The sequence below is a fragment of the Diceros bicornis genome, chromosome 33 (genome assembly GCF_020826845.1).
Source record: "Diceros bicornis minor isolate mBicDic1 chromosome 33, mDicBic1.mat.cur, whole genome shotgun sequence".
In the NCBI taxonomy this organism is placed as follows: domain Eukaryota; kingdom Metazoa; phylum Chordata; class Mammalia; order Perissodactyla; family Rhinocerotidae; genus Diceros; species Diceros bicornis.
Genome location: NC_080772.1, coordinates 32,509,166 through 32,522,444, shown reverse-complemented (window position 1 = coordinate 32,522,444; position 13,279 = coordinate 32,509,166). Strand labels below are relative to the sequence as shown.

The 13,279-nt window shown below is 35.8% G+C and overlaps 1 long non-coding RNA gene across 1 annotated transcript in view; it reads right to left on the bottom strand.

Moving 5' to 3' along the window:
* Positions 1 to 12,315: 12,315 nt before the first annotated feature.
* LOC131396592 (uncharacterized) overlaps positions 12,316 to 13,279 on the bottom strand; it is a 90,564-nt gene continuing 89,600 nt past the window's right edge. Inside the window, exon 4 of the long non-coding RNA XR_009216590.1 lies at positions 12,316 to 12,333. This is a non-coding gene — a long non-coding RNA (uncharacterized LOC131396592). The remainder of the gene's footprint in view (positions 12,334 to 13,279) is intronic.

The window sequence follows — 13,279 nt, the reverse complement described above, 5'->3', positions numbered from 1 at the left end:
CCGATAAAGAGACTGAAGGGCCCACAACAACTACACGCAGCTGAGTATTACAACGGCTGGCCAGGGGCACAGCTCAGCCTCCCTGGGCACCTATGGGAAGAACAACCCCACCACAACAGAAGGACACATGTAGCCCACACAGGGGTCACTCCTGGAACATTTGCAACTGGAGAGGAGAGGGAAGCACACTGCCACTCCTCCTAAGGCATCACTTATATAAGGTCATCTCTTCGAGAGCAGGAGATGTGGCCAACCTACATAATACATAGACACAAGCACAGGGACAGAGGCAAAATGAGGAGGGAAAGTAATACATTCCAAGTAAGGGAACAGGACAAAATCCCAGAAAAGGAACTAAGCGCAACAGAAATGAGCAACCTACCCAACAGAAAGTTCAAACAAAGAGTGTTAAGGATGCTCACTGATCTTGGGAGAAGAATGGATGAACTCAGTGAGAATGTCAACAAAGAAACAGAAGATATAAAAAAGAACCAACCAGAAATGAATACAATACTGGAAATGAAAAATTCACTAGAGGGACTCAAAAGCAGAGTAGAGGATACAGAAGAACGGATCTGTGAGCTGGACAAAAGACTAGAAGAAATCTCCCAAGCTGAAAAGAAAAAAGGAAAAAGAATTGAAAAGAGTGAGGACAGTCTAAGGGACCTCTGGGACAACATCAAGTGCACTAACATCCATGTTATAGGTGTCCCAGAAGGAGAAGAATGAGACAAAGGGGCAGAAAATCTGTTTGAAGAAATAATAACTCAAAACTTCCCTAACCTAAGGAAGGAAACAGTCATCCAGGTATGGGAAGCACAGAGAGCACCAAACAAGATAAACCCAAAAAGGCCCACACCAAGACACATCATAATTAAAATGTCCAGAATTAACGATAAAGAGAGAACCTTAAAAGCCACAAGAGAAGGACAAGTTACATACAAAGGAAACTCCATAAGGCTATCAGCTGACTTCTCAGCAGAAACCTTACAGGCTAGAAGAGAGTGGCATGATATATTTAAAGTGCTAAAAGGAAAAAACCTACAGCCAAGAATACTCTACCCAGCAAGATTATCATTCAAAATGGAAAGAGAGATAAAAAGTTTCCCAGACAAGCAAAAATTAAAGGAGTTTGTCACCGAGAAACCAATACTACAAGAAATGCTAAGGGGACTTATTTAAGGAGAAAAGAGAAGACCACAAATAGAAAAAAAAATCTATTTCCATGATAAGGGGATAATGGATACAAATGCACAAAAAAGAGGTTAGATATGATATCAAAAACATAAAATGTGGGAGGAGGGAAGTTAAAGAGTAGAGCAGAGGTCAAATTAAAGAGACTATAAACTTAATATAGACTGCTATATACGTATGTTACTATTATGAACCCCATGGTAATCACAAATGAGAAGGCTATAATAAATACACAAAAAACTAAGAGGAAGGAGCCCAAACATAATACTTAAGAAAGCCATCAAACCACAAAGGAAGAGAGCAAGAGAAGAAGAAAGAAAGGAACAGAGAGAACTACTAAAACACCAAGAAAAAAAGTTTAAAAATGGCAGTAAGTACATACTTATCAATACCTACTTTAAATGTTAATGGACTAAATGTTCCAATAAAAAGGCATAGGGTGGCTGACTTGATAAAAAAAAAGACCCATATATATGCTGCGTACAAGAGACACACTTCAGACCTAAAGACACTCACAAACTCAAAGTGAAAGGATGGAAAAAGATACTCCATGCTAATGGCAATAAAAAGAAAGCTGGGGTAGCAATACTCATATCAGACAAAATAGACTTTAAAACAAACACTGTAAAAAGAGACAAAGAAGGGCACTACATAATGATCAAGGAAACAATCCAACAAGAGGACATAACACTTGTAAATGTCTATGCACCCAACACAGGAGCACCTAAATATATAAAGCAATTATTAACAGACATAAAAAGAGAAATAGACAGTAACACAATAATAGTAGGGGACTTCAACAGTCCACTTACACCAACGGATAGATCATCCAAACAGAAGATCAATAAGGAAATATTGGCCTTAAATGACACACTAGAACAGATGGACCTAGTAGATATATACAGAACATTCCATACAAAAACTGAAGAATACACATTCTTTTCAAATGCACATGGAACATTCTCCAGGACTGATCACATATTAGGCCACAAAACAAGTCTCCATAAATTTAAGAAGATTGAAATAATACCAAGCATCTTTTCTGACCACAATGGTATGAAACTAGAAATCAACTATAGGAAGAAAATCAGAAAAGCCACAAATATGTGGAGATTAAACAAAATGCTACTGAGAAACAATTGGGTCAATGAAGAAATCAATGGATAAATCAAAAAATACTTGGAGACAAACGAAAATGAAAATAAGACATGCTAGAATTTACAGGATACAGCAAAAGCGGTTCTAAGAGGGAAGTTTATAGCAATACAGGCCTATCTCAACAACAAGAAAAATCTCAAATAAACAATCTAACAATGCACCTAAAGGAACTGGAAAAAGAAGAACAAACAAAGCCCAAAATCAGTAGAAGAAGAGAAATAATAAAAATCAGAGCAGAAATAAATGAAATAGAGACCAAAAAAACAATAGAAAAAATTAATAAAACCAAGAGCTGGTTCTTTGAAAAGATCAACAAAATTGACAAACCTTTAGCTAGATTCACCAAGGAAAAAAGAGAGAAGGCACAAATAAGTAAAATCAGAAATGGAAGAAGAGAAATTACAATGGACACCTCAGAAATACAAAAGATTATAAGAGAATACTATGAAAAGCTATATGCCAACAGATTTGTCAATGTGGAAGAAATGGATAAATTCTTAGAATCATACAATCTTCCAAAACTGGATCAAGAAGAAATAGAGAATTTGAATAGATCAATCACCAGTAAGGAGATCGAGAGTGTAATCAAAAACCTCCCCAAAAATAAAAGTCCAGGACCAGACGGCTTCCCGGTGAATTCTACCAAACATTCAAAGAAGACTTAATACCTATCCTTCTCAAACTCTTCCAAAAAATTGAGGAGGTGGGGAAGCTCCCTAACTCATTCTACGAAACTGACATTACCCTGATACCAAAACCAGACAAGGACAACACAAAAAAAGAAAATTACGGGCCAATATCACTGATGAACATCGATGCAAAAATCCTCAACAAAATACTAGCAAATCACATACAACAATATTTTTAAAAGATTATACACCATGATCAGGTGGGATTTATTCCAGGGATGCAGGGATGGTTTAACATTCACAAATCAATCAACATAATACCCCACATTAATAAAATGAAGAATAAAAATCACATGATCATCTCAATAGATGCAGAGAAAGCATTTGACAAGATACAGCATGCATTTATGATAAAAACTCTGAATACAATGGGTATAGAAGGAAAGTACCTCAACATAATAAAGACCATATATGACAAACCCACAGCTAATATTATCCTCAATGGTGAAAAACTGAAAACAATCCCTCTAAGAACAGGAATAACCACAGAGGTGAAAGATCTGTACACTGAAATCTATAAAACTTTGCTGAAAGAAATTGAAGACACAAAGAAATGGAAAGATATTCCGTGCTCTTGGATTGGAAGAATTAACATAATTAAGATGTCCATACTTCCTAAAGCCATCTATAGATTCAATGCAATCCCTATCAAAGTTCCAACAACATTTTTCACAGAAATGGAACTAAGAATCCTAAAATTTGTATGGAACAACAAAAGACCCCGAATAGCTAAAAGAATCCTGAGAAAAAAGAACAAAGCTGGAGGTGTCACACTCCCCGATTTCAAAACATACTACAAAGCTATAGTAACCAAAACAGCATGGTACTGGCACAAAAACAGACACACAGATCAATGGAATAGAATCGAAAGCCCAGAAATAAACCCACACATCTATGGACAGCTAATCTTTGACAAAGGAGCCAAGAACATACAATGGAGAAAAGAAAGTCTCTTCAACAAATGGTGTTGGGAAAACTGGACAGCCACATGTAAAAATATGAAAATAGACCATTACCTTATACCATACACAAAAATTAACTCAAAATGGATTAAAGACTTGAAAGGAAGACCTAAAACAATGAAACTTCTAGAAGAAAACATAGGCAATACGCTCTTTGACACTGGTCTTAGCAACATATTTTCAAGCACCATGTCCGACTGTGCAAGAGAAATGATAGAAAAAATAAACAAATGGGACTACATCAAACTAAAAAGCTTCTGCACAGCAAAGGAAACCATCAACAAAATGAAAAGGCAGCCTAACAATTGGGAGAAGATATTTGCAAACCATTCATCTGATAAGGGATTAATCTCCAAAATATATAAAGAACTCATGCATCTCAACAACAAAAAAACTGACAGCCCAATTAAAAAATGGGCAAAAGACCTGAACAGACATTTCTCCAAAGAAGATATACAGATGGCCATCAGGCACGTGAAAAGATGTTCAGCATCATTAATTATCAGGGAAATGCAAATCAAAACTACAATGAGATATCACCTCACACCCGTCAGAATGGCTATAATTAACAAGACAGGAAACAACAACAAGTGTTGGAGAGGATGTGGAGAGAAGGGAACTCTCATACACTGCTGGTGGGAGTGCAAACTGCTGCAGCCACTATGGAAAACAGTATGGATACTCCTCAAAAAATTAAGCATAGAACTACCATATGATCCAGCTATTCCACTGCTGAGTATTTATCCAAAGAACGTGAAAACACCAACGTGTAAAAATACATGCACCTCTCTGTTCATTGCAGCGTTATTCACAATAGCCGAGACGTGGAAGCAACCTAAGTGCCCATCGAGGGATGAATGGATAAAGAAGATGTGGTATATGTACACAATGGAATACTACTTAGCCATAAGAAACGATGAAATCCAGCCATTTGTGACAACATGGATGGACATTGAGGGTATTATGCAAAGTGAAATAAGTCAGAGGGAGAAGGTCAAATACCGTATGATCTCACTCAATAAGTAGTAGATAACAACAAACAAACACATAGAGACAGAGATTGGATTGGTGGTTACCAGAGGGGAAAGGGGGAGGGAGGAGGGTGAAAGGGATGATTAGGCACATGTGTGCGGTCATGGATTGTAATTAGTATTTGGGTGGTGAACATGGGAACATGATGTAATACATGCAGAAATAGAAGTATAATGATGTACACCTGAAATTTATACAATGTTATAAAGCAATGTTACCACAATAAGCCAAAAAATAATTTTTTTAAACAAAAATAAATTAAAAAAAAATATTCTCTAGTAAGTTGCTTTGTTTCCCTCATCACTTGTATTAACATATATAACACGCATTTTTGCAGGCGCGTATGCATTTGTGCATGCATAGAGGTAATATATTTCCATGTCAATATACGTAATGTTACCAGACTCAATTTAATAGCTATGATTCACTATTACAAACAGTGCTGTTACAAATCATTTTGTACAGTTTAGTAAATGGTTGAGAGAATGAAATCTAAGGTCAAACTGCTTGGATTTAAACCCTGGTCTGGTCAAGTACTGGCTGTGTGTCCTTGGGCGTATTACTCAATATCTCTCTTCTTCAATTTCTTCTTATGTAAAAGATAGATTATTATAGTACTTATATCAAAGGGCTGAAGAGAGGGTTATTTATATAAAAAGTATATAAACGGTGCATGGCATATGGTAACAATTTGCTACAATAGAGAATGAAAAAACAGAGGATGTCAATGAAGCCAAAAGTTTGTTCTTTGAAAAGATTAACAAAAGGGACAAAACTTTAGGTAAACTGACTAAGAGAAAAAGATAGAAGGCTCAAATTACAAATCAGTAATGAAAGAGGGAGCGACCCTAATGACCTCACATGAATAAAAAAGAGTATAAATGAATACTATTAACAACTGTATGCCAACAAACTAGATACCTTGCATGAAACGGACAAATTGTGGGGCCAGCCCAGTGGCACAGTAATTAGGTTTGTGTGCTCCACTTTGGCAGCCACGGTTTGTGGGTTCGAATCTCAGGAGCGGACTGACACACTGATAACAAGCCATGCTGTGGTGGCATCTCACATACAAGGTAGAGGAAGATGGGCACAGAGGTTAGCTCAGAGCCAATCTTCATCAGCAAAAAGAGGAAGATTGGCAACAGATGTTAACTCAGGGACCAATCTTCCTCACAAAAATTAAAATAAAAAAATAAAGAAAAGGGAAAATTGCTAGAAAAACATACTACCCAACCTGACTCAAGAAAAACTAGAAAATCAGAATATACTATAACAAGTAAAGAAATAAAATAATCAAAAACATCTGAAAAAGTAAAACTCATGCCCCAATGGCTTTACTGGTGAATTCTGCCAAATATTCAAAGAAGAATTAATTGCAATTCTTCACAAACTTTTCTAAAAAAAAAAAATAGAATAGGAGGTAACAGTTCCCAATTCATTGTATGAAGCCGGCATTATTCTGATACCAAAAAACAGACAAAGATATTACAAGAAAAGAAAACTATACAACAATATTTCTCATGAATACACAAACATCTCCAAGTTACTAGCAAACTGAATCCAATTTATGAAAAGTGTATACGAAAAAGATTATACATCGTTACTAAGTGAGATTTCTCCCAGAAATCCAAAATTTATTCAACATCTGAAAATCAGTTAGTGTCACACATCATATCAATAGAAAACATGACAAAACCACACGATCTTCTCAATAGACAGAAAAAAGCAATTCACAAAATCCAACACTCTTTCATGATAAAAAACATTCAACAAACTAAGACGAGAAGGAAAGCTCCTCAACCTGATAAAAGATATCTACAAAAATCCCTACAGTTAACATTATATTTAATGGGCAAAGACTGAATGCCTTCCTCCCATGACTGGAGACAAGACAAAGATCTGCTTTCACCACTTCTGTTTAACACTGTACTGGAGGGTCTAACCAAGGCAATTGGGGAATAAAAAGAAATTTGAAAATATCCAGATTGGAAAGGAAGAGGTAAAACCACCTCTATTCTCAGATGGCATAATCTTATGTATAGAAAATCCTAAGGAATCCACTAACAAATTATTAGAACTAACAAATGGATTCATCAAGGTTACAGGACACAGATCAAAGTAAAAAAACCGATTGTATTTATATACAGTTGCAATGTACAATTAGAAAATAAAATTACGAAAACATTTTCATTAATAACATCCAAAGAATAAATGACAGGGATAAATTTAAGAAAAGATGCAAAACATACTCTAAAAACTATAAAACATTGTAGAAAGTAAATGCAATCTAAACAAATGGAAAGACATTCATGTGTAAGGATCAGAAGACTTAACATTGTCAAATGGCAATGCTCCCTAAATTGATTTTCAGATTCAACACTATTACCATCAAAATGCCAGCTAGTGGTTTTCGCAGAATTGACAAGTTGATCTTAAAGTTCATATGGAAACACAAGGGACCCAGAGTAGCCAAAAAACTTAGAAAAAATAACAGAGTTACAGGACTAACACTAGCAGATTTCACAATTTATTACAAAACTACAGTTGTTAAGACACTGTGGTATTGCAATAAGGTAGACATATAGCTCAATGGAAAAGATTTTAGGTCCAGAAATAAACCCTCGCATTTATGGCCAGATGATTTCGAGTACCAAGACAAATCAATGGGGAAAGAATAATCTTTTTAACAAATGATGCTGAGACAACTAGATATCCACACACAAAAAAATGAATTTGGACACCTTTCTCACGTCATACACAAAAGTTAACTCAAAATGGATCAGAGAGCTAAATGTGAGAGCTAAAATGCTAAAACTTTTAGAAGAAAATATAGGAATAAATCTTCATGACTTTGGATTAGGTAATGGATTCTTAGATACGACACAAAAACACAAGCAACAAAAGAAAAAGTAGATAAATAGGACTTTATCAAAATTAAAAACTTTTGTTCTTTAAGGAACACAATTAAGAAAGTGAAAATACAACCCACAGGATAAGACAATATTTGCAAATCATATATCTGATAAGGGACTTGCATTCAGAACATACAAAGAGCTCTCACAAGTCAACAATAAAAAGATAAATAACCCAATTAAAAATAGGCAAAGGATTTGAATAGACATTTCTCCATAGATAATATACAAATAGCTAACAACCACATGAAAATATGTGCCATCACCATTAGCCATCAGAGATACACAAATCAAAACCATGGGACACACTTTATACCTAGTAGATTGGCAATAATCAAAAAGACAGATAAAAACAAGTGTTTGGTGAGGATGTAAAGAAACTGAAAACCTCATATACTGCTGGTGGGTAGAGAAAACAGTCTGTCAGTTCCTCAAATGGTTAAATATAGAGTTGTCATATGACCCAGCAATTCCTCCTAGCCAAGAGAAATAGAACATACATCCACACAAAAACTTGTACGTGAATGTTTACAGCAGCATAATTTATAGTAGCCGCAATGTGGAAACAACCCAAATGTCTATTAAATGATGAATGGATTTATCTATTTATTAATAGATAATAATATTTGGCTTATCTATATAGTGGAATATTATTTGGCAATAAAGAGTAAAACGTAGGGGCTGGCCCGGTGGCGCAAGCGGTTAAGTGCGCGCGCTCCGCTGCGGCGGCCCGGGGTTCGCTGGTTCGGATCCCGGGCGCGCACCGACGCACTGCTTGGTAAGCCATGCTGTGGCGGCGTCCCATATAAAGTGGAGGAAGATAGGCACAGATGTTAGCCCAGGGCCGTCTTCCTCAGCAAAAAAAAAAAAAAAAAAGAGGAGAATTGGCGGATGTTAGCTCAGGGCTGATCTCCTCACAAAAAAAAAAAAAAAAAAAAAAGAGTAAAACGTAATTAAGTGCTGATCTATACTACAACATGGATGAAGCTCCAAAACATCATCCTTAATGAAAGAAGTCAGTCACAATAGACCACATGTTGTAAGATTCCATTCATGTGAAACGCCCAGAATAGACAAATTTTAGAGACAGAAATATGTTAATGGTTGCCTAAGGCTAGGGTGTGTGGGACGAGGGTATGGGGTTTCTTTTTTATTAACGGTACAGGGTTTCTTTTTTGATTGATGAAAATGCTCTAAAATTACATTATGATGATAGCTGTACAACTGTGAGTATACTAAAATTAATATAAAAATTCAATTGTACACTTTAAATAAAGGGTGAATTGTATAGTATGTGAATTATATCTCATTAAAGCTTTTTCAGAAAGCATCTGCTATAGATTTGTGCCCAGCAACTTGGCTGTTTTGTATATTGCTTTCAAATTCTCATCCTTTCATTGCTTTTTCTTATCTTAATATGTTTACTAGGATCACTAGCCTCATGTTAAATAGAAACAATCATCAGTGGTCATTCTTCAGTCCTCATTTTAAAGGAAAATTTCTAACCCTTCACTGTTAACTATGTTTGCCGTAGATTTTAGGAGATACCCAACTCATATCTTACGTCCTCCATAAAGAATTTTCAGCACATTCCAGCCTTGAATCATGTCTTCCTCTTTGCGTGCCTTTGGTATTTATTGTCCGCCTCATGGATGTAAAGATAAAAATCTTTTGTGTTCTAATATTGCTTAACGTGAAACAACCTTCGAAGAGTAAACCAAATGCTTGTAAAACTTCCCAGATTAGACCAGCATAGAATGAGCTACTTCCCTTTAAATGCCCACACCAGTCACTTAGCATATAGCACTGAGCAGATTCAAAAGAGCTTTTGCATGATTACCAATTATATTTTATGCATCTTTTATGACTGCATCTTATTTCTCTGATCAATCTCCTAGTGGGCATGGACTATATTTGTTTGTATTTCCATGAAGTTTTACAATAAGTCCTCAGTAAATATTGGTCAAATTGATGTAATATAGTCCTTTGAAGGCTGGTACTATCATTACCACCCCAGTGTTTTCTATCATATCCAGCACCTCCTCCATGTCTCTACAGGACACACATTATTTTCGAAGGTGAGGGAATATGGATTGAGAGCATTGGATGAATCAGTGTGAACCTGGGAAGGGAGATTCTGCTGTACTTAACAATTCGTACAACTTCAAAGTCAGCAGCAAAACAGTCTTGGAGACAAGGGCCTGTAGAATGCCCATTTGGAAATGGGACACATCTTTGTTTTCCTTTTGTGGTTCTTTTTTAAATTTGCCCATTCTGTTTTAATGGTCAACAGCTTCAGCTCCAATTTTGTGCAGCCACAGAATCAAAGCAGTGTTAAGAAGCTATTCTTAAGGTGATTCAGGCCTATACTTCTCATTTTGAAGGTGAACAAAAGAAAGAATAAATCATCCACTGAGCTCTTGTAGTGAACTGATGTTACTACTGTAGCTAAACCGCCCCAATTGTGCTCTACTGAATGAGCGACAAAACTACTACCCACCCGCTTTACTTTCCCTCTCCCACTCAAGACGTTTCACTTAATGAACTGGTTGAGGAGATTTGAATCGTTGCCATTCCCTGGGCTGCTGAGTTAAAAATACCCAGGCTTTATGAATAAGAATTATACAGCTAGATTTTCTCAAGTCTGCCAGTATCACCATAAAAATGTGAATAACATCTTCAGATCAAATAGTACATAAAGGAAACTTTAGCAATAAAAATTAATAGTGTATCCACTCACTGCCTTATGGTCTGCTGCTTACTGAATTAGTCCAGTTGCCGAGGATAAAATCATAAAGCTGACTAAAGAAAAATAACATAAAAACGTATTTGTTTATGATCTTTCAATACCAAGAGAGGAATCAAATCTGTGATTTGAAAACCATTTTTCAGAAATATAGTGGACTATGGAATAGAAGGCAATTTACCCTTCCTCAGTAGGGTATAAGGTATTAAGACTGCAGGAATAAGGCCAAGAAACTCTCCACCATGTGCAGTTTTTCAAGGTGAAAGAAAATCCTTGTCAAACCCCAGCAGTGAAAGGAAATGAGGAAGGATGATTAATAACACTGTTGGCAGGGCAAAATAAACCTTGAAATCTAAACAATCTTCCATCATACGGAAAGAGCATGCATCTATTGTCTCTATGCATTTTAATTGTTGGTTTGTTATTCCTAAAGTACTGTGGTATCCTGTTTAAATGTGTGCAAATATTTCTCAGCGTGAAAGTAGAAACATGGAAATTGTTAGTGAGCCATATAAATATCCGATAGTTCATATTGCTCTCAAGTACATATAAATCCTTTAGCTTCTCCAGAGTCATTTAGCAATTCCTAAAATCTACATTGCTCACCCACTGTCTTACATAGTTATAGGTGTGAGTAAAGTTTCTAGCTACATAAACTAAATATCATGGCTGTGTGGAATGCTCTCCTCTGCAGCATTACTTGGATTACTATGCCTATCCTTAAACAAACAAACACAATCACAAACATCGTCCCCTGAAATATTTCACTGATTAACAAACTCTTAAAAATTATTTTTCTTTTTTATTTTTGATTTATAGGTTTTGAGGGATGATAAATTGTGTCTTCTCTGAAATAGGATACTTCTGTTCCATTTGAGATTGCTCAAATTTGAACATTTATTTTTCCTAGTAAGAAAATTATAAATAGCCAAAACTTGGAAGCAACCCAAGTGCTCATCAACAGATGAATGGAGAAAGAAGATGTTTTATATATATGCAGTGGAATACTACTCAGCCATAAAAAAGATGAAATTGTGACATTTGTGACAACATGGATGGACCTTGAGGGTATTTTGCTAAGCAAAATAATTCAGATGGAGAAAGCCAAATACCATATGATTTCACTCATATGTGGAAGATAAAAAACGATCAAACACACACACACATAGATAAGGAGAGTAGATGGGTGGTTACCAGAGGGGAAGTGGATGCGGGGAGGGCAAAAGGGGTAAAGGGGAACATATGTATAGTGATGGATGGAAACTAGACTTTTGGTGGTGAACACAATGCAGTCTATACAGAAGTTGAAATATAATAACATACATCTGAAATTTATACAATGTTGTAAACCAGTGTGACCTCAATAAAATAATTTTAAAAAAAGAAAATTATAGTAATATTAGGAGAGAACCCTCACCCTCTCTAATTGTACAAGTTAGGGTAACACTAGCTGTTGTTAACAAGTGTATCCCCAAATGATCTAAAAGCATTAGATTATTGTGTTTTTCACACCACGTTACCGGACAGGGGAATGTGTTGGTGGGGAAACTCTCATCCACACAATAACTCAGGGACTCAGGTTCTCAGCAGCTCAGCAGTCTTCAAGGTCACCATTGATTGTCTCCAACCCAGCCAGCCTGAAGAGGAACAAAACAAGGAGGACTGCATGGAAGAGGCCTTTAGGAACCAGGACTAGAAGAGGTATGCAATTCTCCTCTCGCATTGTACTGGCTAGAATTCAGTCATATAGCCACAAATACCTCCAAGGGAGGCTGAGAAATAGCCTTCCTATGTACCCAGAGAGCAAAGGGAATGCATATTTTGATGAACAACTAACTAGTTTCTTCTTTCACAGTTAAATAACTTAAACCCTTGATACTTTTTAACTTGATGAAAAATGAATGTTTATATTCCATTAAAACCCAACCAATTAGGTCATTTATAAATTAGGCATAAATTCAGAATACTTTATCTGATGTAACACATTTTATAGATAGATGCATTATATCTATTTTTTAGGTAAGAAAACTTGCGCTCAAATGAGTCTCATGACTAAATCTAAGGTTACAAGTTGCCTCATCTTTAGGTCTAGCTCTTTGACTGGAAGATTTCAGCAACTTCAGTGAAATATCAAGAATACTAACAAAGTAATGTCTCTTTGCATCAAACCTACTTATTTATTTTTCTTTCCATCGATACCTTGTGCTAACTTAAGCCAAAACTCACTGTAGAGGTAATAAATGTATTATAGAAATTGAGAATATACTTGAGAAAGTGACCAATATTTCAGATACATTATACGTGCTGAATTACATGTTTTAAACATTATTCTGACATTTTAACAAGGGAAAATCCAGACCCAGATTATTTCAATGATGAATTCTTCAAAACATTTAAGGAAGAAACAATATCAATTACACATAATATCTTTCCAAAAATATAAGAGGATAGAACACTTTCCTCTTATACTTTTGTGGGGCCAGCATAATGTCAATACCAAAAGCAGACAAAGATATCACAAGAAAACAAAACTACAGACCACTATCCCTCTTGAACATAGACACAAAAATTATTAACAAACTA